The 25,900-nt window shown below is 41.6% G+C and overlaps 1 long non-coding RNA gene across 1 annotated transcript; it reads left to right on the forward strand.

The window, feature by feature from the left end:
- Positions 1 to 1,674: 1,674 nt before the first annotated feature.
- On the forward strand, positions 1,675 to 25,628 carry LOC118979767 (uncharacterized). Its single transcript, XR_005064987.1, has 3 exons — positions 1,675 to 1,795; positions 9,246 to 9,346; positions 23,975 to 25,628. It is a non-coding gene; the product is annotated as an uncharacterized LOC118979767 (long non-coding RNA).
- Positions 25,629 to 25,900: the final 272 nt, after the last annotated feature.

The following is a 25,900-nucleotide window of genomic DNA, read 5'->3' on the forward strand; positions in this document are numbered from 1 at the left end:
GGCACAATTTGATTTTTTTGATATGCTTGTATATCTACTCATCGGGGAAGATATTAACTACTAACTTTTATGAGCATGGTTAGGCAAAATTAGGGCTGCTACTTTATCCCAAATACTGCACAAATTCTTTACATGTAGCTTAAACCTGAAGAGGTGCAATGTGAAAGTTTAACATAGCCCTGGCCTGGTAGCTGGGTTGATTAGAGAATTGTCCTGATTCACCAAGGTTGTGGGTTTGATCCCCAGTCAGGACACGTACAAGAATCAACCAGTGAATGCACACATAATGGAACAATAAACCGCTGTTTTTCTCTCTCTTTCCCTTCCTCTCTCTCTCTAAAACCAGTAAATATTTTTTTTAAAGTTTAGTAAAATGGTGGTTCAATCAGTGCCTCAGCATCAGTTCATTATATTTTGTATCCCTCCCTATAGGTCTCGTTCTGGGCTTCCTCATGACCCATCTCTCTAGGCGCTTAATAGGATCTTATTTTGACAAGAAGCCATGGGCTGCCCTCAATTCAAATAATTTCAAAATCTCCGATCAGATGGCCCATTTTTGGAAATGTCAACAATTTCTCAACTGTCAACACTACAATATAAACAATGCTGCATACATTGTTAGTCATGAAGTAATTTCTTGTCCCCGGGGAAACGGACCCCAGGCGGTTTGTTGTGGTGACGGGCTTTTCACATGAGCTCACTGAAGACTCAGCTACAGCTGGTGCCTGTCCACAGCCTGGCCCTGGAATTCTCTCGTTTTGTGAGACCTCAGCATTGTAGGCTTCATCTGGTATGTGAAAACATTATTTCACAATGGGTACAATATTGTCTCAACTGTATGCAACTTCCGACAGTGAATTTATGTCATTGTTGCCTTTTAGAATTTATATCCTCTCGCTAGTTCCGTATTTTTTCTTTAACCTTTAAATTGGGGAAAACCCCGACTGCTCTGGTTGAGAATATCGTCATGGTTTGGTTTTTATGTGCTTTGTCTCGTGTTCTGTAATTATTTAAGAATCTAAACCTAATGTGATGTGAGTTGGTAATTGTGCAGTCCTGATTTTTTTTATTTTACATTTCTGTACTAAATCCAGATACTATGAAAAGCAAATTGCAGATAGAAAAATTAAAATAATGCGAACATTCCCTGGAGGGACACATAGGCTATGACGAAAACTGCCATCAGAGGCAAACCCATTGACTTAATACTCTCAGTATTAAATGGTGGTGAACGTAAATACACCCAAGCAGAATGAAAAGGTAAACAACTCTACACATCAGAGCTCTTTTAAATCAATGTGAAAAAATACAAGTGTCCCAGGAGAAAAATGGATGAAAGAAAGCCCCAACAATTTTTGGCTCTCCTGAAAGGGAAGACTAGCTAAAACATTTTCACGTGGTACTGCTGGAGAAGGGAGTGGAGAGGCCGTGACCTCCCGTTGACCTGGGTACTAAATCCAGGCTCTGGGAGGCTGCTCACCTGTCCTTGGAATGACACGTCCGCCCCTCGTTCCCCCAGCAGGAGCCATTTTCAAGAACACAACCTGGAGAGGCGTGTGTTGCTCCAGAGGTGCCCAACACAGCTCAGGATGGCTATTGAATGGGGCTCAACACGAAATTGTAAATTTACTTAAAGCACGACGAGATTTTTTTTGTGATTACGTGTCACAGTGTATTTAATATGTAGCCCAAGAGCTCTTCATCTTCTAGTGTGGCCCAGAGACACCGAAAGTCTGGACATGCCTGGTAGACCGTCTGGACCGGATACGGGACTGAACCCTGTTAAGGCCTCTGTGTAAGTTTTTAAGATTCCGGTGAGCAGGTGCAGAAGACGAGCCTTGTGCGTGTGAGTTCCCTTGCTTTTTAAACCCGCCCGCGGCCAGTCTGGAAAGGTCTGCCTCTTCCTTCGTCTCCCCTCGCCCTCTACGCCAGGGGGGCTTTGAGGGCAAAGTTCAAGCAAAACTTTGTGATCTGCACCAGTTTTCCCTCTCTCTTCTGCTCTGGGAAAAGACATGAAAAGATATAAAAGGTATGAAACGTTTATGAAAGGATGCCAAGAGATCTAGTACATTTGTTATTTAGTGTTTATGAATGCGAACTAATAAATAAAAAGCAAAATAAATATACTAGTGATCTGACACTCTGTCCTACCAGATTAACAAAGAAAACAGAAAGAAAGAATGAAAGAAAGAGAGAAAAAGATAATACCCAGGTGGACAAGGGTTTAGAAGAAAATGAGAATTTTCATGCTGTTTGTGGAAGGGTAAGTGGAGTCAGCTTTCCTGAAGGACAACTGGGCCCTATGCCTCACGAGTCTCCTTGATCCATCAATTTTACTTCCAGAATTTTATTCTGAGGAAATCAGAGATATGTGGAAAGGGAGATAAGCAAAGATTTTCTTATATATCTACCTTTCTAATTTCTTTTTTTTTAAGATTTTATTTATTTATCTTTAGAGGGGAAGGAGAGAGAGGGAGAGAAACATCAATGTATGATTGCCTCTCGTGTGTCCCCTGCTGGGAACTGGCCTGCAACCCAGGCATGTGCCCTGACTGGGAATCGAACCATGATCCTCTGGTTCACAGGCCTGTGCTCAATCCACTGAGCTATACCAGCCATAAATGTTCCTAAGTACAGTTTAGATCTTAATTTTTAAAAATGGATATGTAGGGTTTTTTTGAGGGGAAGGTCATTCATTTCAAGTATTTGTCACTTTCATTGTCTTCTTTAATCCATGAGCTATTTAGAAGGGTATGGGTTAATTTCCAAACATAAGGGGGTTTTTACTTATCTTTTTGGTATTAATTACTAGCTTAATTCCATTGTAGCTAGTCAGGCCATAGCATATATTATTTAAACTTCTGAAATTTCTCAGAACTTGACTTTTGCCTCAGATTTTGGCTGATTTGATAGATATTTGGTGGTATTTGAAAAGAATATGTATTTGACGCTAGTTGGGTACACTGCCCGTTATATATGCCCACTGGGTCCTTTGTTAATCTTGTTCAAATCTGTCCTTACCAAGGGCCTATTGGCTTTTTCTATCAGTTACAGAGAAGGACTTGTTAAAGTCTCTAACTAATTATGATGTGGACTTTTCTGTTTCTTCTTTTATTTCTGCCACATTTCTGCTTTACATATTTTTTTAAGATTTTATTTTATTTTTTATTTTTACATTTTTTAAGATTTTATTTATTTATCCTTAGAGGGGAAGGGAAGGAGAGAAGGAGAGAAATATCAATGTATGGTTGCCTCTCGTGAGTCCCTTGCTGGGAACTGGCCTGCAGCCCAGGCATGTGCCCTGACTGGGAATTGAACCGCGATCATGTGGTTTGCAGGCCCGCGCTCAATCCACTGAGCTACACCAGCCAGGGCCATATTTTGAGATAATGGTCTTAGATTCATACAAGTTTAAACTTACTGTATTTCCTTTTTAGAGCCACTTTTATCATAAAATGTCCCTCTTTGTGTCTGTCTCATAATGCTTCTTGCCTTAAGGCTGCCTTGTCTTAAGTAGTGAATATACACCAGCTTTCTTTTGGTTAGTGTTTGCATGGCGTACACAATTTTACCCCTCTTTTATTCTTGATCTCATTTATTTATGATGTATTCTATTTTATGTGATTGAGTTGCTTATGTTTAATCTGTCAGTCTGATAACCTTTTAATTATGTATTTGATCGATTCACACAGAATGTATTATTGATATATTTGGGTGTAAATCAATCATCTTATTACTAATTTGTCCTACTAATTTATGCTCTTTTTCTCCCTTCTTGCCTTCTTTTGATTAGCCAATATTTGTGAGATATATATATATATATATATGTATATACACATATAGTTTTACCAGATCAAGATAATGCAAAAATGGCGGAGCAACCCCCTCCTGCCTTATGCACTACCAATGGCAGGCCACACATGCTATAATTTAAGCTCCACACAACATTATTACTATGATTTTGTAGTCAACATTTACTGAGATGTGTTGACCTACTTAACCATTTCCTTTGTTCAGCATTGTGCCCTGCCTCTGGGTGCTTTTCCTGGGATTCTTTTCATTTCTGTCGAAGAACTGCATTTTGTATTTCTGTTAGCGTGTTTGTGCTGACCACAAATCCTCTCAGTTTCTGCATTAAATGTATATTGCCTTAAACGCTGGAGAATACTTCCAGTGGCTACAGAATTCTTTGTTGGGAGGGATTTTCTTTGATCACTGTGATGATATTCCACTGTCTCTTGCCTTTTTTTTCTTTCCCCTTGTTTTAATGTTGTTCTTTTGAAGGTAATGTATCTTTTCCTCTGGTTGAGTTTAAAATTTTCTCTTGGCCATTGTTTTTCAGCAGTGTGATTATGAGGCACTTAGGGTAGGGTTTTTTTGTATTTGTTTTTAGCACTTCTTGATGTTTTTGTCATTTGTGGAAAACTTCTGCCGTTATTTCTGCAATTACTGGGACTGCTTTCTTGTCTCTTATTTTGGACCCTTTCGCCCCACCCCATGTGTCTTTCACGTTCATATCTGTGTTTTTTGTGTCCAGCTCACATATTTCCTTCTGACGACCTCGGTCACTGTCTTTTCAGCTGTGTGTAATCTCTTGTTGTCAGTTTGCAATGTTTTATTTTTCAGCTCTAGACTTTCCGTTTGATTTATTTCCTTCTTCCCAGTTCTCTACTGAAATTCTCCATCTTCTCATTTTGGTGATTTAACTTAATAATATCTGTGTTGATACTTCAGTATTGGTATCATGTGTGAGTTTACTTCCTTTCCTTTCTTGATTTTTCAAATAAATCTTACCATCTTCTATGCCTGCTTTTTTTTTTTTGAATGAGAGCTAGGTATTGATTGTTTTTGAAAAATCTGAGGTAAGTTGAGGCTCTGGGTGACGTTTTTTCCTCCAGGGAAGATTTCCTTTGGCCCCTGGAGACAGTTCATCTGGTCAGAGCAACTTAATTCCATCAGGAACTGAGACCGGATTCAAATCTGAGCTTCAGCTCTCGAGAGGGCTAGTCTGTTTCTGCTTCATTCACCCTCATACCCTTTCAGAATCTTACCTATCGTTCAGAGCTGTTTCTCCTGGCATTCCTGGAGCTCAAATTTTTATTCCCTTTGGCCCGTGAGGCTAAAGAGAATTGTGCTCACCTCTCAGCTTCTCATGTGTTGTTTTCATTTTCAGGACTGGCACCAGGCCTTGAGGAGAAAAGTGGCCTAAATTCTGGAATTACTTCTCTTGGCTTCACCCTCTTTTCTTAAATCTTGGTCCCACAACTTCTCACTGCCCTGCTAGTTATTTGAGGGCAGTGTATATTTCAAATATAGATTTAAAAACTTTGTGCCTGTCTTTTAATTGTCCTCAGTAGGAGGGCTATTCTGAAATTATGCATCCATCCATTTTTATTTTATTCTTTTAAAAAATCATTATTTTTTATTTTATAATCATAGAGATGAAACTGCATTATTTCTCTTCTATTCATATAACTATGTAAAGACAAAAGACTTACTTTAGAGTTTTTGTAGGATTGTGAATGCTTTCATTTTCCATTTTACTGTCTTGTGCGCTTTGTTTTTAAATATTTTATTTATTTATTATTGAAGAAAGGGGAAGGGAGGGAGGAAGAGAGGGAGAGAAACATCACTGTGTGGTTGCCTCTCACACTCCCCCTTTTGGGGACCTGGCCCACAACCCAGGCATGTGGTCTGACTGGGAATTGAACCAGGGACCCTTTGGTTCTCAGGCTGGCACTCAATCCACTGAACCACACCAGTCAGAGCCCTTGTACTCTTGATGTATATGTTTCCTGAAAAAAAGAGTATGATTACTTAGATTTATTGAAATTAGGGTATATAAATGGAACATTAACATTAGTATCTATATAAAATATTAGTAGCAGCATTTATATGTAATTGTTTAAAATTATTACTATAACAAATAAAAGATGTATCAACAAAAACAGCACCAAAAATCACCTGATCTAACTCACCTTTTATGTTTTTCAGTCTGTGCCTACATTTCATATGCAGATGTAACAGGGCACATATTCAATGAGTGTTCTTAGCATTGAATTTTAATGATGTACATTGGAAAAAATAGCCTCCTTATATTATTGCTAATATCCTGTTTCTCATTCTGCCCCAACACCTTTTTCTGCCTAGCATTAAAAAGATAGGCACATTTATAGATATCTTGTTTTGCCCAATAGGCATAGAGTTAATGCTGAATAAAATGGTTAGAAATATTCACGTCACTCAGAGATGTTTATGGTCTCTTCCTACAGATGCTTCTCCTTCCCCATTGGGAGGGGCAGTGGAGAATTTAGCTTCAGAATATTGCATTTGACTTTCCCTGCCTTTAAAAAAGCTTTCTTTCAGCCCGAATAGACTATTTCCACTATTTGAAATCCATTTGTCAAATTCTAGATGTATTTTCCTTCTCAGAACAATATCCAAGTATTATTAATGATGATGGTATTGATCTTTAATGATACTAGACTCTGATGACTTGAAATCTCTTAATGATATTTCTTATCAGGTATAAACTTTTAGAAAAGACAAATTAGTAGTTAGATTCACATTTATATTATTACACTTCTAGGTGTCTTAATGACATGGGCATATAAGAGGAAGCTAAATTTTAATTAAAGATTGCCCTTAAAAATGGAAGAATTCCAAGATTTTTGGAAGTTAGATAACATTAAGGAGGCGAAAATAGGAAATAAAGATGGGTTTGTATTCTGAAATAAAAAAATTCAAACATTAGTGAATTAGAAGAAAGTCCCCTTTGAAAATTGCACTAATAATTCTTGGTACATGTAAAACACTAGCATGTTATTTAGAAAACATGGGGATTAATCTAGGCCAGCTACCCACTCCCTCAAAAAAGCAGTGACTATAAATTATAGTCACTATATATTGTAGTCACTATAAATTGTATCATGAATCTCTCTCTCTAATTTTTCTTTTAATGTAAAAGACTCCCATAAAGAACTCATGTGGAATGTGACTGTGAAAGCTTACGGATTATCGAACCCAAGCCTCATTTTGTAGATGAGGTCAAGAGGTTATTTCAGACATCCGGTTGGTGGGCAATTTCATGAAAACTCCTAGAACAGGAGTTGGCCTTGAGCAAATTTTCTGTAAATGTTCATTTCTTTCCCCCCTTTCCTAGAACACAGATATCTTGTTTCCCCAGTTTTGGGATGAGTGCATTGTAATTTGTTTGTTGGATTAACAATCTAATTTGTGATAAAAAGCAACCCCTAAATATCAGTGGCAATTAACGGCAGAGATTGATTTCTCTATCTCCTTGCCTGCCCTCTGCGGATGGGCAGACGCTCGCCCCTGCTGCGGCACGATGCCTGTGGTCGCAGCTGTGGCCGGGGCTCTGTTCCACGTGGCGCTTTTCCATGAGTCTTCCTTTTGGAATCCAGGTTAATGGAGCAGCCCATCTAGGGGATGCTGCTTGTTGTTCAGGCAGAGGTTAAAAAGCAAGAGCAGGCCTCTTAAGCCTCTGATTGGAAGGAGCAGACTGCCATTTCTGCTGACGGGCATTGGCCAGTCAAGTTCATGGTCAGGCTTGACAAAGGGCAGCGAGATGTGCTCCAGCTTGCAGGAATTAGGGCAAACAATGGAGATGCATAATTCTCTCTCATGGTAGGGAGCAGATAGTTGTCAGCTATCAGGAAAATGACAAATATTTCAGTGTGGTGCCTCTATTTAATCTACTGTTTTTTCCTCAGTTCCAGCTCTGCAGAAACGAAAGCTATTGGCTCTTGCTACATTTTCTATGGCTGGGCTGAGTTCTCATTTTTTCATATTTGACTAATAATTTCTGGTTGCTTGGGAAGAACGTTTCCAAAGCTGCAACAGAAGTTGAGGGACATCTGTAACAATCAATTCTCCTTTGAATCAAATTGCTTTTTCTAAACTTGAGGATGTTAATTTTCTTTAGAACAATGCTTGATGGAAGGGAACATTATGTGAAGGAGACTGTTGTCTTTTATCAGAAGACTTGCAAGGCCTTCAACTTCATTTTCAGAGAACATTTAAACTTTGGGTCGTTAGTTATTACTGGCGGCACTCAAATAAAGATGAAGAGCACCAGGAGCATGGGCTGTGTTTCCACAAAGTCTTTAAAAATGTTTGAAAGCTCAATTTAATAGTCCACAAGGTATTAAACATCTCTCAAGAGCTTTCTTCAAAATTTACTTTTAAGAAGAGGAAGGCTCTGTGTAACGTGAGGGCAGAGGGGAGGAGAGAGTTGGGGAAGAGCAGGGAAGTAGGCATTTAGAGCCTACTGCATCTTTTCTTATACTTCAGGAAGGCATTTTATCTTCACAGCAGCCCTTCAATGGGGGGATGGGTGAAGGCAGGAGCGGCAGGGAGAGGAAAGAGAGCGTCATCTTTTTCATGCCAGAGAATTGCATGATCTCTTCAGATTCTTGACATTAAAACCTGTCCATCATATATTCATTCATATCTATGGAGAGGTATGTTTACATGTGAAGAGGTCAAGAAGGGAAAGAATAAAACTGGAAAAGATATAAAAAGGATAGAGAAAGTTTTCTTGCCAAGAGACCCCTCCAGCCACACAGATCCCTTCTCTTTCTAGTGTTTCATTCTAGGAGTAGCTTAGACATTTATAAATAAATATGTTTAACTGTATTTTCTCCTTTAAAAAAAACAAAATGCATCTATTCTATGCTTAGTTTTCACTTAATAAATGTACATTCCCCTCTCCACTCCTTCATCTTCTTTTTTTAAGGCAGCTTTAAACAGTTATACCATAAGCTGCTAAATGGTAGAGCATTCTTTCTGGAAACACACATTGAATCTTCTCTTATCTCCAGAACTGCACTTATCACAGGACACGATTACTGAGGGACCTGAGTAGTCCTATCAGTTCATAATTTATGTGTATTTGTTATGGTGGTTAACACCTGTTTGCTTCCCCATCGTGATAAACAGCAATACACTCAGGTTTGTTCTGGTGCTTACTTTGGGGGATTGCACCAAGGGAAACTGAGTCCTGTACCTGCAGCGAAAAGGGGGACAGAAACTGTGAAATGGCTCAGGTGGCAGTAGCTCTGAAGTGGAAAGGAAAGCAGGCAGTGCCCCCGGGAAGGGGTGAAATGGGCTCATTCAGGCAAAGAGGGCGGAGGCAGGTGGCGTGATGATACGGCGGGCAGTTAAGTACAGAGGTCTGCATACGGTTTCCTGGTGTACTCACTTTCACATCCCTCATCCTTTAGCTGAGCAGTACCGGTGAAAGGAGAAATCGCTGTCATTTGGAATGTCAATGGGGAATGTGCTTTTGGGAGGAGAGCCACCTCAAATTACAGGGTATGAAATGGTAAGTCATTTGAGTGAAGTACCTATTAAATGTAGGCTATGACCCAACAACGCGGTTTCCTTTCCATGGGAAGGCAGCGCCACTCCTGTGCTGTCAGTAGGGCTATTTCCTCCTCTGTCTGCCTTTGTCCCCCTTGCCACCAGCTGGGGTGGTAGAAATCATGAAGCACAGTGACACTGCAGAGCCTTCCTAGGAACTGACCCCTGGCCACACAGCTTCATTAACGAGAGCCCTGCCGGGTGTCCTCCAGAGGTTAATCAGCCTCGGGCAAGAATCTGAATGTTTAATAATTACACAGTGCTTGTATCCATAATATGGGAGAGCATGGTTATCTTGAAAAAATGTATACAGTTTTTTCTTTTTATTGCTCCAGGTAGAATTTTTATAGACGGCGAATAGTGGTATAAAGTTAAAAGATTTTCAAGGCTGTATAATGTATTCTATTGAGATGTAAGAATTTTACCATGTTTCATTTAGTCTGAGCTTTTGCAAATACCTTTTCTCTAGAAGAGGTAGCATCTGCTAGTAAGTGGGCACAGGCATTCTTGATGTTCTTGGTATTGATCGCCTCCCTATCTCATGACTTAAGTACTGTTTCGAAGCTCATTCCCCACTTTGCCCTGAGCGCCTCATGTTTTCAACTCAGCAAATCTTCTTTTGACCTTCTTTTCTGTTTAAAATACAGAAAACATAGATTTTGCAGAGCTGTGTCCTCCAGACCCTCTCAGCGGTGTTTTCAAATACGACAGCATGTTGTGAAAATCCTGATTTCTTCATCCCAATAAAACGTGTGTGCTAGGTGGTGGCCTTCCGCCTATCAGTCAGCTTTGGTGTAACCACACTTCTTGGCTTTCACGTCTGTCCCTCCTACAGAACCCTCCACTTTATGTTCTCCCTCCAACTCCCTGCAGCTGGACTCCTGAAAACCCAGGACCCTTCTGACGCGGGTGTGGGAAGCAGCAGCCTCGGTCAGCCTGTTTTGTGAGACTTGAAATTAAACCTTGCTTCCGACCAGACCTGGGGTGTGGCGTCCCTGAGGCTGGCTTCTGCACAAGTTATTTACTCTCAGCCCATGTTTTACACCCAAATGAATGAGGACCCTATGGATCTCAGCCCAGTCCCTCTCCTGTTGGCCTTATGTTGTTGCCTTTGCTTTGTGCCTGAGGCTGAGTACTTTGAAATTTACATGTGACAAGATAGCCTACAATATAGGATGACATGAGTTTAAATTCTGGCTCTACAATTTACTAGGAGTGATGGTGGAAAAATTCTCAAACTCTCTATAAGCCTCTGCTTTTCTCATCTATAAAATGGGGATAATAATTGCACCGACCTTAACGTGTTGTTGAAGGATTACTGTAATGCATATCAAGTGCTTGGCACCCAATGATTGCTTAGTAATGGTTACCTGTTAATATGGTGAGTAGGACATTGACTACCTGACCCAAACTGTACAGGTAGATCTGACTCTAAAGATCCTAATGGGTAGAGACTATGAATAGGTCTACCTGGCATATTAGTATTTGCTAAAGTATAAATGATGAGAACACCTTTGTTGGGCAGTTAGCTTTCAAATGACAGGCTCCACTAAACTTGAGCTCACGGTCTAAAAGCGCAAAACACGTATGGAAGCCGTTCACCTTGAGTGAGCGCCACCGGGCACAAGCAGCTGAATTAGAACTTCAAGCGTTTTGAATGGAATAGTATTGGGTGCAACACTTAAAAAGTATGTAAAAATGCTTTTCATTGAAAAGGGTGGAAAAGGGAACATGAGAAAGAAATAGATACCATCATACAATAGTAATTTTCTACAACCTTCTTTTTTCCCCTTAAGATTTTTTGAGAACCATTATGTCATCCTCACAGAGCACATGGTTGGACATAGGTCACCTTTTCACTTACTCATATGCTGACCCTTTTTTTAAAAAAAAAACTTTCCTTTTTTTAATCTTTACCTGAGGATGTGTGTTTTTTTAGAAATGGATTTTAGAGAGAGAGGGAGAGAGAGAGAGAAACGTTGATTGGTTGCCTCCTGTGCACACCCAGACCCGGGATAGAACCACAACCTGTGGATGTGCCCTGACTGGGAATTGAACCTGCAACCTTTTGGTATGTGGGATGGGACTCCAACCAACCGAACCACCTGGCCAGATCTATGCTGACCCTTTTATGCATGGTGACTCTACCCATTAGCAAGTGTGGTGTGAACTGTGCCCTGGAACCTGACTTTAGAATTTCCCCTTTGGACAGAAGAATGGGGTGGGGATAGGGTTCAGAGCAGGGGCGTGAGGAGAGCAGTGGAGCTAAGAGAAAGCTAGGGAAGCATGTCTTCTCACGAAAGCCTGCAACATCAGAGAATATGTTTAGGAAGAAAAAAGGGATTCCACTGAATTAATTAATTTTAATGAATTTACTCTTGCTGTTTATACTGTAATTATGTTAATTAAAAACCATTTCAAAGTACATTTGAATAATGAAAACCCTCACCTGTTTAAGTGATGATTAAGAATAATTATCTGTAAGGTCCCATTTACAGAAGTCCATAGGATTGCTCAATCTGAGAACCAATAATGAGCATTGGCAATCTTGTGGTAACACAATAAAACTCCACGTGTGAACACTATACAGCATTGGCTGCTGCAGGCCTAGGACTTCCGTTCCTTTGCCCCATGTTGACTTTTGCTTCCTCAGGAGAGAGGAGGCACTGTTCCACTAACAGGGTCCTTCCTATTCTGAAGCGAGGCTCAGGAAAGCTCCCTCACCCTCGGGAGCTCAGAAGTATCCTGCTTATTCCTGTCAAGGTCTTTCTGTGCCTCTGGGCGACTCTCTTGGATTTGACCTAAGAAGAATTGCTAGCTCTCTTGTGTGTGGTCCCCATTTGGTCCACAGGACACGGTCACATCCCCCCCCTTTGCGTCACACACTCTGGGAATGCACACTGCCCCAGGCGGCTGCCTCTCATTTGCTTTTCTATCAAAGCCTCTAGCTGGCTGGTATCTTGCCCTTTAGGTTTTTCGGATGAGGGTGAGTTTATCTGTTCCCATCTCTGGAGGCCAACTATCAAACTCCCCAAGTGGTCTTCTTAAAGCCCCTCTGCTTTGATTTGCAGGGATGGAGGAAACACCCCCTAGTTTATTGCCTTGGGGGGTGGATTGGACCTCTTGGTACACTGATAACTGATAGCTTTCTCCAAAATTTCCTAACCTCTGCCTTCTGACCCTTTTATGTCCTGATAGAAGAACTATTTCTGTTCTAACAGGTTTATTATTTTGACGTAGTTGTCCACTTACGCAGTTGTGAGAAATAATTCGGAGGGATCCTGTGTGCCCTTTCCTTAGTTTCCTCCAGTGATAACGTCACAGTTGGGACACTGGCACGGGCATAGTCACGAAACACAACAGTCCCGTCCTCACCAGGTCATTTGGACAGAGAGCTTGGGCTCTGGGGGCGGTTTATTTAAACAACACTCTGCTGTTTGGGGGTTGCTGGCTTCTTCAGCTTCCACTGTGCTCTGGGATTTATGAGGCAGAATTAAAAGCGTGGCAACTCACCAGTGTTATTCACTAGCTGGTCTCTGTCTTCTCTCCACCTTTCAGAGTTGTCTTCCGTTTGTTGTGTTTATAATGTCCAAGTTTTTAGATGTGCTTAGTGGGATGGGAGGAAGAACTCCATCCCCCCCAGCCCCCCAGACGTGGAAATCTGTGCCCTGTTTTTTCATCAGCTCTTCTGCAAGTTGTCAGCACAGCTGTGCACCTCACTCAGCATGTGCGGTATTGCCTTGGTGCCTCGGCCAAAGTATCCTATTGGGCTCTAGTTACACACACGTGAAGAGGAAGAAAGGGTTACAAGATACAGTCTCAACATGGATTTTCATTGTTTAAGTGACAACGTATGAACATGTTCCTAGACTATACATATTTCTGGCTTGAGGGAGATCACTGTGGAAAGGTAGGTCTTGGGAAGGTTAGTAAAGAAATGACCAAATCCTACTGTTGAAAAACATGAATATTGTTCTTGTGCATTCCCTCTCACTTGTTATAACTAGAGGGCTATTTACTACTTCCAGTAATGGGGTAGCAGGAGCATAGTGCAGACAGTGGTGGGCTGAAGTCGGCTTGTATCGGCTTGTGAGAGAGGGTTGTCTTCAGGAATTCTGCCCGTACTACCGCCTGCCATTTAATGGCACCGTGCCGTGCATCCTTTTCCAGCTGTGTTCCATGATGTCACGTTGGTCGCCTGACATCAGCTGTGGTAGGGATATTCACACCACAGACACGGGAAAATGTTCCAAATAAGGGCTTTCTCCGCGGAGACCATGCTGTGAAACATTTTCCAAAATAACACTGAGTATAAGCTGTTTTCCTAGGTTCTCTCCCTCCCTAAGGCAATTTTTCTCATTCTTCAAAAACTTGCCCTATCTCAGGAGCGTTTGAATTTCCAGGCCTAAACTACTTGCATTTTATATAATGCAATAGTAAGATAAGAGCAAGTATTTCCTCAGCCCTCACAATCCACAGCGGGAAGCAGATATATGTTTCCTATTATTCTGCCTTTTGAAGAAGTGTTGACGATTGGAGCCGATGCTGTGTTCAGATTAACTACTTGAACAGACGAGGTGGGGGAAGGGGAAGACAAACGACTTGCTTTTTCAATACAGCTGTTCTGGCTATTGTCTTTAATTACACTCCTGCTGGACTGATAAAAAAACTGGCCTCTGACAGCTGTGTGAAGCCACCACACCACGGTGCCCTAATATTTCTTTTTGCATATAAGCGATGCCTTGTGCACTAAGCAAGAGAGAGGAATTATTTTTGATACTTGTGATCAGCTGTTTCTACTATGTTTAGGGCCTTAATATTCATAAAGCTACACGGCCTGTGTTTGGAATGTGCCTGTTGCATTTAGTGAAGTAGGAGATTTTAGCAGTTAAAATGTAGATACATGATTTTTTTTAGTTTTTCAACATACCCCTATTGATATGCCTTTTTATTCAGCATTTAAAAACTATGCTGATGATACCTGTTTGGAAACATGACTGATGACTATCTTGGCGCCTTGTCCTTTTCCAATTTGGCTGGAATTCTCCCAGGCTCTTCACATATCCCCATAATGTGAACCCCGAGCAAAGACATATGATGTAGAAATCACGTGCCTTTTAAATTTTGGTGGTGGGGGGATAGGAAAAAAGTAGTAGAACTACACGTTTCCATCTTTTATCCCTATTGCCCTCACGTCCTTTGTGGTAAATGGCCAACTGCCAGAGCAAAACAGATTATAGAAAGACACGTGTACCGCTGTACGGCGCAAATGCCAAAGACCGACGCCCTTGCTGTGTGCGCTGCAGACAGCATCCCCTGGTGGGGATGCCAAACACATGAGCGTACCTGGTGATGGTGCTTAATTAAAGTGTTTTCAATTTGGAATTGACCGGTGGGATGAACAAGCTCTGTTCTCTGGTAGTGTAGTCCAGAATAACCTGTCCAACACTGGGCATGAAGTAATCAAGCATTTTTTTACGTGGGGTCGCTCAGTGGTGTTTCACGGGGAGTGTCATTGCTCCCGTGTTGCTGTCCCGTGTGAAAGGGAGCCATTTTAACTTGCCACTTCCAGCAGATGTGTTGCTTTTATGTTGGAGGGGCTGCAATATGCTAACCCTGCTGCCAGGGCTCAGCTACAGAGCAGGGAACATCAGGGCCAAGGGAGCTAGCTGCAGAGCACTCAGACGGGAGAAGCGGGGAGCTCCGCCACCAGGCCGCCGTGCACAGCATTGCCCAGAATATGTGGGAGGGAAGCCAAGCCAGATGTTTAGGGATTTAGGATATGATAAAATCAGTCTTTGAGTAAGCACTTAACCAGAGACCCAAGTCTTTGTAACAAGAGCCCTGAAATAAACATAAGACATCCAGACAGCCCAGCAGTGGACAGGCTGGATGGGAGGGGAGCCACATTTTCAAAGCCATTGGGAAGAGGGTCCAGTGAAAACCACCTGAGAAAGGCCAGCCAGTCCCTGGCTCTGCTAGTTAGTTCAGGGTTGTGTGGTGGCTAAGTGTGTGGGCGGACTCCGGAGTTGGAACACCCGGTTTAGGTCCTGAATCTGCTATGTGTTCCCTACACGACCTTGTGTTTCTCAAACTCAGTTACACTGTCTGTAAAAGAAGAATAACAATAGCACGCCCCATGTGGAGCTCGGAACAAAATTTCTGGAACCTACTCAATTTTCAGAAAATGTTAGCTGTACAAATGATAATGTAATGATAGTATTATTAGTTCCATAGTGAAATGAGACTGATTGAAGCCACTCAACATTGTCAGGGCTTTTAGTATAGCGAGTGAGCTGTATCTATTCTCATTACAAAAGTGAGGGTTTAGGAACTCCCACAAGTCCTCTTGTACTTTTCATAGTGTGCCTACCAGAGAACCCTTACAGTGTCGGTCTACACTGACACGTAGTTCAGGCTGGCCCTACCTGACTGTCGCACCCACCGGGTTGAAAACTAGAGCCATATAAGCAGCCCCCTTATAGAACACAGGCTCGAAATTCACTTTTGTGTGAATTCTCTGACAGTTAATGTAGCTTGCATCTTCATGTGCCTCTCCTATGCGGCAAGCAACATGAGGATGCATGTGGCAGAGCAGGGCACTGTCCTCTTTTTCTCTTTAGTTCATCCATTGATTCATTCACGGATTCATTCAAATACGGTGGCTGACTGCCTTGCATGTATCAGTCGCCGCATCAGTTTCATGATGCTCATTTTCAAGCACTTCCCATCCAGTAGAGAAGACAGAGGAAGAAACAAGGAAATTAAATAGAGTGCTACGTGGAAAGAATAATGATGGTGAAGATATCTTGTAACGATGAGTAGATGAGGGCAGCTCATAACTGTAACGACAGGTCTCAGGAAAAAGGTTTACTCATACAACAAATATTTGTTGAACACCTACCACGTGGCACATGATTTTCAAACATCAGAGCGCACACCAGTGAAAAAGAGAAGGCCATTGCTGTCATGACTTCTGTACTCTCCTGGGCAGAAACAGAGTAAACTAATAGCAAAAATATTAGATAGGGGTGTATGCTATGCAAAAAATTAAAATAGGTGTTTTGGGAACAACAGGCTATTATATATAGGGTAGTCAGGAAAGACACACTTGAGAAGGTGATCTAAAGGTTGAGAAAGAAAATTAGGGAAGAGTGTTGAAGCAGAGAGAAAAGCTGGTGGAAGTGTCCTAATGCCACGTGGAGACTGGCATGTTCTAAAGGAGGCAGCATGGCCGGCACGTAGCAGGTCGGGCGTGGGAGAAAGGTGCAGAGTTAGGAACAGGCAGGGACGTCTCTGAAAGCCTGCACAGAGGAGGTGGGTTGTCACTGTAAGTGCACTGAGACGTCATAGGTGGTTTTAGGAAGGGGAGTGATGTTGTCTAGCTTACGTGAGAAAATGTACCCCTTCTGGCTGCTGTGTGGGTGGGAACGAGGTCATTGAGGCGGTCACAGCATTCCATGGGATAGAGGTGGAACCCTGGATGCAGAGAAAGCAGTAGAGAGGGAGCAATGTACCTGGACTTGGGGTGTGTTTCGAAGACAGAGTTGGCAGGATTTGCCTGTAGGCTGAAAGTGTGTTGTGAGAAAAAGAGGAATGAATGGGAGGTAAGCTGTTAGGTTTTTGGAGTAAGCAACTGGGTGGATGATGGTGCAGTTGAATGAGATGCAGAAGCCTTGGAAGGGAGAAGAGGTTGTATTTTTTTTCTTTTTGAGGGAGTGCAGGGGGAGGGAAAGATGCGGGTGGCAACGGACACATGTTAAATTGGTCCTGTAACCATGTTTGGGTGGAAGAATGAATGTGTGAAGGAGCTGGTGGCCTGCTCTGTCACTGCGTCCTCACTCCCCTCAGATGCCGCCTCTCCATGTGGGAAGCACAGAAGGAGACAGACTGGTTCAACAGGTTAACCACACATTCAGACAAAAAGAAACCTAGGTAAGTCTGCATTTTGTAAAGTGGCTGCCACTTTTTTTCCCTCCCACAAGAAGGAATTTGGATATACGAATCTAGAATCCTGGGGAGAGGTCTGATTTGCTGGTCTTGGGATATAGGTAGGTTTCAAAGCCGCAGGATACCTTGAGGTCCCCGAGGAAGATTATGTAGATAGATGAAGGCCTGGAGCCTGTAGTGATGCCCTATTGCAGCTGTAACAAGTTATTACAAATTTAGTAGCTTAAAACAACACAAATTATTCTTTTTATAGTTCTGGAGGTCAGGAGTCAAAAATGTATCTCTCACTGGGATGGAATCAAGGTGTTGGCAGGGCTGAGCCTTTTTTGGAGAGTCCAGCTCAGAATCTCTTTACTCATCTTTTCTAGTTTCTAGAGGCCACCTGCTTTCATTAGCTTGTGGCTCCTTCCTCCATGTTGAAAGCACATAATTCCAACCTGTTTTCATTGTTACCACTTTTTCTGACTCTGATTCTCCTGCCTCTCCCTTTCCCTTATAAAAATCCTTGGGATTTCATTGGGCCTGTGTGGATAATCCAGAATAACTTCCCCATGTCAACATCCTTAATCTGCAAAGTCCCTTTGCTGTGTTAGCTAAAACACTCGTACGTTCTGGGGATTAGGATGTGAAAAACTTCAGGGTAATTATTTTGCCTATCAAAGGGCCCAGGAATAATTCTGGAGTGCCCCTAGGGGGCTGAAGGAGAAGAAGGGCAAAGAAGGGACAATGCGAGAAGAGGAAAACCAGGAAAGTGTGTCATAGAAGCCAAAAGTAGTTTTAAGAAAGAGGGAATGTAATGGTCTCAGTTAGCTTTGGGTGTAGCTACAGACAATGGAAAACCCTATTACCGTGGAAGACGCCACCCCTGGCTGGAGAGCTAGTGCAGGAGGCCTCTGCTTTCTCTCCTGTGTTCAACACTGTGTTCAACACACGGCTTCCTTCATCACACTTCTGATATGGTGGCTGCATTTCTAGGCTCTAAGTTTGCCTTTCAGTGGGAAGCAAGGGACAAGGTAAACAGCAAAGGGCAAAGGACAAAGGAGCATGTCAGCTGACTCCGATTTCTGAAGCCCCTCCCAATCACTTCTGCTTACCTCTCATTGGCCACATTACGTTCCCATCTCTAGTGGCCTGAGGATGTTCTCTTGGCCAGGAAGAGGAAAGAACGAATGTTTGGGCAGGCATTTAGCAGTGTCTGCTGCTCTAATCATAGGTGGTTTTTTTTTTTTTTTTTGCGAAGGACAAGGCATCAAGAAGTCTTTCATTCAAGATCACATCTTCCAAGGAGATTGGGGCTTTAAAAATAGACTTAACTTCTTTGTGAAAAACTTTGATGATTGGTGTTCTAAAACCCTCAGAGAAACTCTTGTAATATTTGATTTATATGCTCAAGAAGCTTTTTCCTTCTGTCTCAGGATTTCCCCTTAGCGGTGATTTAATTCTATTTCTTTTTGTTTGGTCTTCTGGAGAGATGGAGTAATAACAGTCAGCATCAATCAATTATCTGGACCCTGGAAGTAGTTTGAACTAGCAATCCTCCAGTGAGTTAGTGGGAAACGGCACTGGGAGATGAAATATCACTGTAATTCCGTTAAAGCTCATTGAGGGACCTAGGGATGTACACAGTGAGGAGCAGTGTATTCTGTTTGTGGGGGATGAACTGCTTGAGTGAATTTTTATACCAGTTGGAGGGGGGATGTCATAAATATGGTCTTTAATGATTAAGATGAAAATGTGAACATTTATAAAAAAATGGAAATGTAGTGAATTCCTTAAAAGACTGCAGGAAGATGGTTACAAGGCAACGACTTGGCTCTGCGGAGGTGTCACCTGCAGGAGGAGGGGGCGGGGAGAGCGTGGCACTTCTGTGAAGGTATGTCTGTACTGGAATTAACTCAGGTTGCCATGTGTCAGTCTCTTCTGACAGTTGGTGTTTTTCTGGGTTGGTGGTTTTATCTCCCGTGTGTGCTCATTGGCAGGGTGAAGGCTAGTATTGGGCAATCATTGTAAAAGAGAAACATTTGGAAATGTCATCTTTTGATGAGTTTTTCCAAGTATGCCTTAAAAGGTAGAAACAAATGTCCTTTGAAATTTATTATTATTTTTCCTTCACATGCTATTCTTGGCCCATCTACCAGGCTAAAAAATGACTACTCTCTTTTTGTTTCTTCACCCTCCGTGATCCACACTTCAGTGTTGGAACTTCTGAAAAAGTTATCTGCCCTGGCTGGCGTGGCTCAGTGAATTGAGTGCCAGCCTGCAAATGGAAAGGTTATAGGTTCAATTCCCAGTCGGGGTGCATGCTGGGTTGTGGGCCAGGTCCCCAGTTGGGGGTGCGAGGGGCAACCGATCAATGTATCTCTTGCATAATGATGTTTATCTCCTCCTCTTTCCTTCCCTTCCCCTCTCTCTAAAAATAAATTAAAAAAAAAAGTTATCCAGTGGTTTCACAATCCTGGAAATTTTTTCTATGTGCTATTCTCCATCGCCCAAAGCACATATTTAACACATGCTGCTGAGTGCTGGTTACATTAACCCTCAATCTAAACCTCTGTCACACACACGCACACACACACACACACACACACACACACACACACACGTACACACACACGTACACACTGTCCCGTCAGGATGGAGTTGAGTAACCTCTGCCAGGTGAAATGGATGTTTATCATGAATAAAGCTCACTCACAGTAGATCCTAATTAGAAGGACAATGAGAAATTGATGCTTTGATTTTTGATCCATTTGATAGCAAAAACTAAAATGCATGAGTATTTGGAAATGTAAAAGGGATTTAATGTTCAGCATTCCACGGTATATTTGAGTTGATGTTGAAAGATTTTGACAAGAGGGAAGGGGAAAGAGCAGTTCAAGTTAAGGGCACAGTGTGAGCCCTTAGCAGGCAGGAAGGTGAGGCATTGTATTGTGTACACAGCAAATGGAAAACAATCTGGGCTGGTGTGTAGCATTTGGGTAATGTGATGGGACCTGAAATTGGAGATGCACTTTGAAATCAGGTTTTGGAAGGCCTTGAATGCCAACTAATACGCTGAATTTTATTCATTAGTCAAGACAAATTTTGAAGATGTAAAATATCTGACCCATGCATTAGGAAGAAAATGTATAAAATAATAAAAGTAATTTTAGTGGATAGAATTCTCATATGTGTACAGAGTTGTAGAGTTTGCATAGCTTTTCTATCTACTCTAAAAATGTTTAATCCTGTAGAATGAAGTAGATAAAACCTCACGTGAGGTTGGGAATTTGTGTCATACAAAGTCTGTTTGAAATCCTGCAGCTGATCTCCACTATTTGAGTGGTTCTATATAAAAAAGGCATAGATTTATTCTGTATAGATTCCTAGGAAGGGTATAGACCTAAGAAGATAAATCCAAAACAGCCTTTAAAAGTTAATGAGGTGAAAAATACAATTAAGTAAAGAACAATTTACAAAACACTGAAGACAATCATTTTTTTAAAATTTAGTGAATTACTTTCAATTTTTTGGTACATATGTTCATCTGTCCATTCATTCACTCACCTATACAACAAATATTTACAGATATTATATGTTATGTGGATACAAGATAGATAAGACAAACATGATTCCTGTTCTTATGAGGTTGTATTTTCTTTTATTCTTTTTATAAAGTTAGCACATACTCCCATCCTATTTTTTAAGTTAATATTTTAAGTTACCATTACCTTACTTGCACTTGCTACACTATTGTAGATGTATCATTTGCATGATATTCTACTTGGTAAATATTACCTGTTTTTCTACTATTAGACATTTAGATGGCTCCCCAAATTTTTGTGGTTATAAGCAACTTTGCAATAAATTATATACCCAGTTTTCTACCATTTAGATTATTTTTCTTATAAAAGATTCCTGCAAGAATTTAGAGCCAAAGAGAGTAAACATTGACAAGACTTTTTATAGTGGTTATTGCTTAGCAAAGAGTGCACAGTGGATTCTCTATTCCGCAGTTTAAGTCCATCTTATAGCAACCCGGCCACATTGGTCGTTACTATGAAAAATTAATCTGACATGACAAGAGGAAGCTAATATTCTTAGTCTGTATTAGAAAGGACTAGTAGGTGATTCCAGGTGTCAGAAAATGCAAGGGGATGTTTGGGGCTGTTGTGAACTCCCTGTGACTGGAGTCGTGGAAGTCCAGATCAGACAGTCCTGTGATTATCCGTCCAGAATCACTCCAAAGTCTCAATTACTCCGACAACATTCTGATTCTCTTCTAAGGCAGTGGTCCATTCATGAAAATGTGCTGTTTTGTTGATGATGGATAGAGGGTCATTTGATGGGGAAACATAAAATATGGGTGAAACACAGAACCTTTAAATAACCCAAATAGGATATAATTAGAAACAGCCAATAACCCAAACAAGCTATGATTAGGAACAGGATTGGAAGACTTAGTGAAGAAATGTACCACAGAGAGGAACAGAAGCGCCTATAAAAGCAGAAAAGAAGGAAGCTGAACGCTCAGCAGTTCTAAGAGACAGAACAGGCCACCAGGGCTTCGGATACAGATATACCACAAGTATTAACTGCTTTGTTAGAGAGAAACGGCCTAAAAACATGCATATGAAGCTAGGCCCCAGAGGTACTAATGGCAGTGGAAACGGTTGCCATAGCGATGGCAAGGAACAGTCAACCAAAGGAATCACTAATACACTTGAGTGTAAATGTGTCTGACATTGAATAATGTGAGCCAATTCCTTGGCAGATTCCAACACTATTTTTGAACCTGAAAAAAAAGTTTCAGCATTTATTACATGCAGGTTTCATTCCCGCATTTATTACATGCAGCTTGTAGTTTACGCATTTCATGGTAAGGAGTAACTAACTTTTTTCGTAAGAGGTGAGCTTTGGTTTTAAAATAACTTTCATGCTAACAATATACAGGAAGGCTAAAGGGGATTTTCAAAAGAAAAAAAAATTGCTTGTCTTCCTAGCTGTCAATGCAACAGCTTGCCTTTTCCTGATTTTCTACATCAGACTGCATTTTTATGTATCTGTAATCTTAGTATTCTGACAGTTTTACATTCTGCTTTTATCATTTAACCCTGTGTCTGAACCATTTTCCATATTTTAAAGTCATCTTTGTCATTAACAATGAAAATTTCTTTGTAGTAGTGTATCAATTACATTGTATCATTTACTAGACTCTTCACCTATTGGAAGGAATTTATGTATTATCCACAAGTTGTGATACAGCAACACAGAGGGAATAGGCAGAGCTCAGGCTGATGTTACGGAGACACTGGCTGTCAACATTGCACGGAGCTGAGCCTGTGTTTGGACCACGGTGCATCACAGTGCACAGATATCTGCTGGCTGGAGGGTGAGAGGGTCAGTAATTCTTGATTACCAGGTAGAGCCAACAATTAATAGGATAGGGAAGAATGCTTTTCTCATTATGCCACATATTGCTTTATAAGGCACATCTGCTCCCACAGCCTGGGCTCTGCTGCAATCCCCCAGTGTTTTTCTGAAAGGCCATTTCTTACCCCAAATGAATCTGTCAATAGTAATTATTGTGGTAAAAGTAAAAACACCAGATAACATGATTGAAACATTTCCTCATAGTCTGCAGTAAAGAAAAGTGACTATATATCACAGGACAATGATTGTCTCTTAAATTCGCCGTATATCAGGTGTTTTATTTTTAAATCCTGAATTGGAAAGGGTTTCAGTTGGCCTCATAAACTGTGCCATTCATCTTGTTTTGTGTATGTAATGATACTGCTGGCTTGGAATAACTGTGCCAGTGTTTCAGGTTGTTAATAGAGCTGTTTGCTTCTGCGAGGAGGCCTTCTGAATGTAGGGCAGTTCTACTATAAGCCTGCATAATTAGCAAATCAAAGGGCAGCTTCATAAGTCATTTTGTAGAGGTGCTGTCTGAATTCGGAAGTTGAAGGCAAACTTAATGTACCTGACGATGGATTGATGGCAGGTGGAAAGTGGCAACAACTGTTATTGATACTACTACTCTGATCTGTTCTTTTTTATTGTTCAAGTACAGTTGTCTCCATTTTCTCCCCACCACGACCCCCGCCCCACTCCGTTCAACTCTGCCTCCCACCCTCAAACTTACCCCAGATCTGTTCTGATGACCCACTTACTGAAGGATTGTGGTAATTCAAAGGGACTAAAGGATGTTGATTTTTGTGTACTTGTCATTAGGTATACATGATGAAGAGCTATAAATTAGCATTTTGCATTCTAGTAAGTTACTTGGCCAGAAGGAAGAATAGACAGAGGTATTTAAGGAGGTAAAAGAATAAGCAAAAGCGGTCGGGAGAACAGGATAAACAGCAAAGCCAGAAGAATCGGGATGAGGTACTGGATCCCAATCACCACACACTCACCTGGGATATTTTTTGGATACTTCGCATTATTAACAAGCTGCTTGGTGGGAGAACTGTGGTGGGCTTTCTTCTATGTACAGAGAAAATGCTGACAGCGTTTGAGAATTAGACACATTTCCACCACTTAGCCGAAGACACTGTGAACATGTTCTTGGTTTCTTTGCCCCAGATTAGAAAAGGCTTGTGAACAAGAGTTTCTTTTCTTGTGATGAATATGTGTATATTTCTAACATCTCTTCCAGGAAGCCCAGGAAGCCCCGAAGGAAAAGGAGACTCCACTTATCACGGCAAGAGAAACACAAAGAGGGCGGAAAGAGACCCCTGAGATCTCAGAGAAAAAGGGTGGGAGGGAGGAGGGGTCAGAGCAGTGGCTCTGGAGCTTTGGCCCCACCTCAAACACCTTTTCCTTGGGGACACAGCAGATGCGCACAAGCACTCACACCAGACATGTTATGAAAGGTGCTTACCCCTGTGACCAAACGGATTGCCACCAGTTTCCTGACAGACAGCATACATGAATTTTCCTGTTTCCTTCTAATAACCCTAAGCAGGCACCTTGTTGCTGTTTTCTAAATGAGGAAACGGAGCTCCACGGGGTGAGACCCCTGGCCCGTTTTTGCAGGGCTAGAGGCAGGGCTGAGCCCTGGGCCTGCATCTGATTGATCAGAGCCGAGCCACCCTCCAGTGTGCTAACTGGCGGTTCCCCAGCAAGCGCTGCAAGTTGGTCCTGTCTTCCTCAGCGACTAAAGAAAGGAGAGAGAGTCGGTGAGTGAAAAGACGGAAAAAGAACTGTGATAAGCCAGGAACTGCTCAGAAACACAGGCTTCAGATTCAAGATGGTGGCAGCAGAGCCCTGTGATTCAGAGCATGGGCACATCAGTCCTTCTGCCTGGTCTGGCTCTCACAGCGTGGGGACGTTAAAACACGCTAAACATTACTTTCCTCATGTATTAAGTGCTAATGTGGATTGTAGCCTCCTTGTAGGTTTATTGTAGAGATTAAAAGAGAGGGTCCACAGATGTATTTAACCTGGTACTCAGGACAGATCTGGCATTCCAAAAATGTTAGTTGTTACCATGGACGTAGAGAAAATGCATAAGCCTCTTAGAAACGCTTTATTTCAAAGCTAGGCTTCTTTAGCTATAACTCAGTAACTTTTTGTTTTGCCTACGGCAGCCCAAATCTGGCTGAGAAGCTAAATGTGCTATCTGAGCCAATTAGGGCTAGAAGGAAATTCATGATAAACATTTGCTAATCACGGGACGACCCTGGAGCAGTGACTAAGGTGATGGGGACAAAATTGCCTCGAGGTCGTCACTTTCATTTTGAGTCCTAAAATATGACTAAAAACAATCATGAGTTCTCTTGTTAACAGCCTCATGTATGCAAATTAGTGGCTTCGGTTCAGTTTAATTCAGTTTCCATTACTTAGGTCTCTCGATCACAAAATTACAGACTCTAAAATTTGAAACTTGCATTCTAAAATGAATGGAGTAAACCTAGAAAGCTTGGGAGAAACACTGTGACTAATTGCTACTAGGACTTATTCCTAAGACGCACAGTTAGGACAGCAGAGGGGTCATGTTCTTTGATTTTGATTGTTTCATTAACACCTAATCAAACTAGGCACCTAGGCCAAGCATTAGAGGAACTTGGAAAGAATGTGGAGGGAGAACAAAATCTTTCTTGTTGAAGCACCTCCCAGTTTTGTCTGCTACCGATAGGATAGCTTAGCCTACAAAATGTGGGAGTTATAGTAAAACACTGAAGAGTAGCCCTGGCTGAGTAGCTCAGTTGATTATTGTCTTCCCAATAAGCCAAGGCAGTGGGTTCAATCCCCAGTTAGGGCACATGCAAGAAGGAACCAACGAATACATAAATGAGTGGAACAACACATCAATGGCACTCTCTCTCTTTCTCTCCTTCCCCCATTTTCTCTGTCTTGAAAATCAATAAATGAAATGTAAAAACTGATGAGTAATACTGATTGATCAAAAGGAAACCAAGCTATTGAGATAATTCTATGTATGAAGTTTCCTTTTGTGAACTAGATATTGTTAGGTAATATTTCCACTTTTGTCTCCATCTCCAAAGTTGGATTCTTGGATACATTGAATAAAGTTTGGAGAAAAGCTCTGCCCATGATCTTCTCAAATTCTTAACAAATT

Source organism: Sturnira hondurensis, unplaced genomic scaffold (assembly GCF_014824575.4).
Source record: "Sturnira hondurensis isolate 20B ecotype Veracruz unplaced genomic scaffold, ASM1482457v3 Scaffold0022566, whole genome shotgun sequence".
Classification (NCBI taxonomy): Eukaryota; Metazoa; Chordata; class Mammalia; order Chiroptera; family Phyllostomidae; genus Sturnira; species Sturnira hondurensis.